The following is a 5882-nucleotide window of genomic DNA, read 5'->3' on the forward strand; positions in this document are numbered from 1 at the left end:
TTACATATCATACCATGCATATATCTTACTCATTGCATTCATTAGACTGCAATCTAGCTGACGGAGAGTACGTGCTCATTCCCGAGCAAGGAGCTGTCCACGAGGAAGACCAGGAGCAAGCTTCCGAGATTGCCATTGAGGATCTCCCCGCAGCCCCAGCTATTGAAGGCAAGCCCCGGTTTTATGCATAACCGTATTTATATATGCTACTTTACTACACTTAATGCTTGTAGGATTGTATTGTGCACTTAAGTGTAGGAGTTGCTTGAAACCTCTAGTTGCATGAACTTAGGATTCCTTTTTGAGATGGATACTAGTATGCTAGGTCGGGTAGCTGCTTTGCTAATTAGGATATCAGTAGAAGTCGAGTGATTTTTCTAGCACTCGCGCGAGGTCAGGAATTAATCGTATTCATCTTGATAACGGGATCTATGACGGTCTATGGACTTGGATCCAGGGAGGATGCCTTGTCCATGAGACGGGAAAAGGAATTAAGGATTAATGTGTGGATACCTGAGTCAAGCGTTTGAACATACTAAACACATGTCGGGAAATAGGGTAACCGGTAAACCTAGTACCTGAGTGAAGCCGGGCGCAGACTTTTCCCGTCACTTGTCCTGAGACTAGGTCTCCCATGGTAGCTATGGTGGGTACAAGTGCGGTCACTGCACGGCGGCAACCGAGATCAGTGGAGCATTGTATGCCAAGGCGGTGAGCCCTAGCCGCGAACGGGGAATCGATGGGGACGATTGATGTGTGTGGGGACGGTGTGCCCTGACATGTCGTGTGTTTAGGTTTACCTTGCAAGGATAAAAACTCGATTCAAATCGTCTGCTTCTCGCAGCTAATGAGACTGCTTGACCCCTTGTACTACATTGAGTAAGAAGTGAAATGAGGATTACTTGAGATAACTTGTTGCTTGTACTAAATGCTTGCTACCATGTATGCTTAGAAGGAGCCAACTTAGTTAAGCTAATGATGCTAGAAATTGAAAAGCTAAAACTTGATTTTAGATACAGCTAGTGCTTTTGGCAAACCAAACTCCTCAGCCAAACAACTTCATGTTCTAGAGGTAGAGGAGTAGTTTCCTCACACCGGGTAAGTCTAGCTGAGTATTAGTATACTCAGCCTTGCTTGTGGCATAATTTTTGCAGGTATGCTTCAGGATATGGTTGATCGTGTGACTTGGCCTACTAGCCTGCCACCGGGTTGGACGGTCGAGTGGGATGCTGCTCCCACGGGAGAGGAGTAGGAGGAGTAGTGGGCTAGGCCTTGCCCATTTCCTCGCTACCGACGATATCGATTATCCGCTGCATTTTATTTTGTGAACGTTTATCAGCTACTTGAAAAACTCCGATCTATGTAATAATTCAGTACTTTAATTTGAGGTCTTCCTATTTTATTGTATTTCTTCTGTGACACACCTTCGTGTGAGATTGTGGTATTTGACCCTGGTTAAGTGACTTTATCAGACTAGATCTGAAGGACTGACAGGTTATTCCGATTTAAGTGTGTTATGACCCCGAGGTGTATCACTATTAATAGAACTTGTTTATTAGTCCAAGGTCTACCAAGTCTACAGATTTCATAGACCCAAACCTCCTAGAATAGAAGTTATGGCATCCAAAAGTTGACTACAAAATCTGATTACCATTTCTGTTTTCCTGAACCCATTTTCAGCTTTGTTTAGTTGATTCATCCCCTTTCGACAGAGGCCTTTTGGGGTGCCCAAATCTTTCAAATTTACACAATGTCAAGCCAGGGTCCCTTAATAAACTTTGCTTATGGATACAACCTCTCCAACTTTGCTTAAGACATTCTGGCACAAAGCTACACAGAACAGCCCTTACAAGCCCTCAAAGTGGAGCAGACAGACAGGTATTCAGACTTATACAATTCCAAATCTGAAAATTCAGAATTCAGCCACCTAGTCCAAATTTGAGCCACTGTTACTCCTTTTTTTGTGTAGCACCAAACCAATCTTACTTAAAGAAATTTGTTTTCCTATATATGGTCTTCCATTTTGCTATACAGCTCTTGGTCTAAAACCATATGGATTAATCACAACTGAGCTCCAAACAGAGCACCATTGGCTGTTTTTCAGAGTTTCAGCTCTGAACCACTAAGTCCCCAATACACTGACAGTCCATTTTTAGGCAAGCTTTACTCCAAATTTTGCATGGGGTTATGTCAAGCTCACTTAAGGAAAGTGATTCACCAACATACGGTCTTCAATCCCTTTATGGATCTCTCAGCCCAAATACTTAGGGATTAGTCACAAACAAGCGCCCAAAACTGCTATCAAACACTAACTTCAGGTTCAGTTACTGTTGTAAGTCTGAAAACTCAGAAATCTGCCAATCAATCTTTGGACTATCTTTTCTACCAGTAGCATATAGCTTTGGGGCTATATCACTTGATAAGAATTGTTCTTCTATCATCTCTCTACGAGTTTAGTATAGTGTTCGTTAACCACAACCCCCTGGATTCCAAAATATCAAGGCCCAAAGTTGGATCCAAATACTGAAATTCAGCCTCTGAAATCTACTAAGTCTGAAATCCAGAAACTCTGTTAGCTCTACTTTGGACTAATTTTACACCAAGTTCCATATAACTTTAGAGCTAGGTGACTTAACAAAACTTGTACTCCTCATGTGGCCCTATAACTTTGTTATAATGACCATCTTCAAACTGTTTATAAATCAAAAGTTATGAAGGCCCAAAAACAGATAGTTGATATTATTTTCAGCAAACTTCAAGTCTGATTCAAAACTGAATTAAGCTTTTTACTCCAACTTTTCCTCTAAAACTTGGAATTCTCCATACATGAAAGTTGTTCAACTTTCCAAAAATCTACAAGTCCGTTTTTGCAAAGTTTCTTTTCACCTGTTGATTTATTGCTCTTTGATTCTGTGTAGTTTTTAAGAAGTACTGAAGTAGCATGTACTCTGCTTTCATTCAGTTGTTAATCCGTCTTATTTAGCCTATATAAACTTAAGTGAAAAGCATTAAAAACTCCCTTTTAGTTTAGTTGCCTAATTAATTAGCTTTCTTTTGCAACTCTAGGGTTCAGTAATTGGTTCTTGTTCGTCTACATTCCCTGTTAAAATCTAATATTTATAATTTTCTTTTTCTATAATAATTGAGTGAAACTATGCCTGTAGGAGGCACAACTTGATGGCAATGTAGTCACAAATTTACCAAGTGATCCTATATTGCACAACATGGTATGTCTAAGCTAATTGTATTATTGTTTCAATTAAAATATAAAACATAATTTGATTAAGTGATGCTATGATTTGATGTTTATTATAGAGAACTCGAAGGGTTCAAGCTGCCAGCATGGGCATATCAGAATCAGTATGTGGTTATATTTGCCTTATTTCTTTCCAATTATGATGTTGTTTTACCAAAAGATCATATGTTCATGTTTTGTAATTTGTAGAGACAAAAGCAAGTCTACCTTATTTCACTGATAAACAAAGGCAGAGTTGTGGCCAAAGGGAAGTTAGTGACTACAGATAGCCAAAGAGAAATATTAGGAGCAAAGCTTGGAACAGAATATTGTGGGGTTCTTGTTGAAGGCCTTGAAAATATTGAACTTGGCAATATTACAAATGAGGAGGTACCTAGACCATCTAATCAGATTCGTACACTAATTGATGCTATTGGCTATGTTATTCCTTGGCCAATTACACATGTAAGTTTCTTTTTTATTTGAAATAGTACATGTGTCCCCATAACAACTTCAAATTGAGTTATTGATCTAACACATGCTTCATAGGTGAAGCAAGCTAGAAGCTCATCTTGTACCTGCAACAAGTTGGTACCTGCAGCACGTGGACAAAGCTAGATGGCATGGACAAATCTAGATGGGAAGCCTAGTATAATTGCAAAGTGAATCAGTTAGATTCTAGTAGTTACTAAAATTTTTAAGTGATATTTGTATGATATTGCCACTTTGGCTTTGCTTCTTTGTGAACACAATTGGCAGTTACTGAACATGTTTGCTATCGAGTTAGTTAGCTTCTTGATATTTTGCCAAGGCCAAAAGCAATATTATTGAGGGTTTATAATTTGATTTTTTTTAACATTCATCTCGATGCACATTTATATATATAAATATATAAATGAAAACATATTTTTTGGCACGTAATAAAGTGTTATAGTATAACGTGTCTATATTATTACAAACAAATATAGATGTATGTACAAAATCGTTTCTACAGGTCTTAATACACACTTTGACGTTACTATATAACGTATTGATATGCGTAGGCACACAATACAAACGTGGCTATATTATTGTTTCTACTTTTGTTAACACGCGTTTTGGCATTACTATAAAATGTGTCACTCGCCAGTTCAGCTGACACGTCACCTTTCCACATCACCTGTGTCACACCCGGGTTTCGGGGCACCAAGACTGTCGGTGTTTTGGGTCCGACCGCACACCCGAGGTTTCCCCTCAAGGTGTTTTTAGGAGTAGGACGGTGTCAACGACTGTAGCAAAATGGTTCGTGCCGATCGCACGAGGGACAATGGACAAGATTTGCAGGTTCGGGCCGCTTAGAAGTGCGTAACACCCTACGTCCTGGTGAGTATATGAGCGTGGTTACAAGAGGATTCTCTGCAGAGAGTTTTTGTGGGTGGCTAAGTAGAACAGGGTCTATATATCTGAAGGGGTGCCCCCTAGGCCTTATATACTCGGCCGTGGAGCAGTGCATGTGATACGATAACAACAAGCAGCTAAAAGATAGTGAACCTCTTGAGTTTATCCCTACGTAACCTTCGCCGACTTATCCTCGCATGGCTCTGTTGCATGGGGGCTTCAGCGCGGGAAAGTCGGGTCTCTGTTGTGATTCATTCGTTCGACGTTGTGGGCCGCCTGTGTTTGCACTAATCAGTCTCACGTCTTCTTTGTTGGTTGTCTTTCCCTAGGCCCACGAAAGAAAGTCCTTACGAATTATTGGGCCCTTGGGCCTTTCGTGAGGCCTTTTACTTCTTTAGTGGACCCAGGGGATATCTATCCCCCACAAGCCCCCGATCTTTGGGTTGATTTAGAGGTAATCAACTCAAAGATCCAAGGTCCAAAAAATGATTTCCTGCTGTCTTCTCTGGCTCTGATCACTCGTCCGACCAAAGTTTGGTTTTGTGCTTGTGCCTTAGAGGTCGGCATTTTGGATTGTAAGACTCCGGAATTCATTGGGTGCACCGGAGGTGCACCCAATGGGTGTAGCCCCCGACCTTTGAGTAGATTTTAGAAGATAATCTACTCGAAGGTCTTCTTCCAAAGGTTATCTCCATTCGTGCTCCTGCATCTCGGTTGAGGATTAGTCTTTTCAATCTTGCTCTACGCCTTAGAAGTAGGCGCTATACCGGTTTAGAATAATATTCCATGGGGTGCACCGGAGGTGCACCCAATGGGTGTAGCCCCCGACCTTCAAATGGATTTTTTAAGGATAATCCATTCGAAGGTCTTCTTTTCACTTGTGGAAACTAGCATGAGGCTATTTTGCATTATGCTTTGGAGGTCAGCATTATGTCATCAATATTTTGCTGCCAAGGTCAGCGTATATTTTGTCTTTAGCAGCCGAGTTTGCAATCCATCCATATCTTGCTAGGTAGTGCAATTTATTTGCTTCTGCGATTGATTGGACGTTTGACAGACGTTCTCTGTCTAGTCTTCACGTCGCTTCTGTCGGCCATATCTTGTACTTTGCTGGTTATATTTGGCTTTCCTCTGATCCTTACTGATATCTCATTTTTGTCTTGAGGTATTCACTGCATGCCCTGCACGGATGTGACCGTTTGAAAAATATACTGATAATTCCTGGGCGTCCCCCCCCCAATGGGTGTGAGCAAGGGACGGCTTGGTACGC

The 5882-nt window shown here is 41.0% G+C and overlaps 1 long non-coding RNA gene across 1 annotated transcript; it reads left to right on the forward strand.

Moving 5' to 3' along the window:
- The first annotated feature begins 3200 nt into the window (after positions 1–3200).
- On the forward strand, positions 3201–3549 carry LOC103638642 (uncharacterized). Its single transcript, XR_558951.2, has 3 exons — positions 3201–3227; positions 3316–3360; positions 3446–3549. It is a non-coding gene; the product is annotated as an uncharacterized lncRNA (long non-coding RNA).
- The last annotated feature ends 2333 nt before the right edge of the window (positions 3550–5882 follow it).

Source organism: Zea mays, chromosome 1 (genome assembly GCF_902167145.1).
Source record: "Zea mays cultivar B73 chromosome 1, Zm-B73-REFERENCE-NAM-5.0, whole genome shotgun sequence".
Classification (NCBI taxonomy): domain Eukaryota; kingdom Viridiplantae; phylum Streptophyta; class Magnoliopsida; order Poales; family Poaceae; genus Zea; species Zea mays.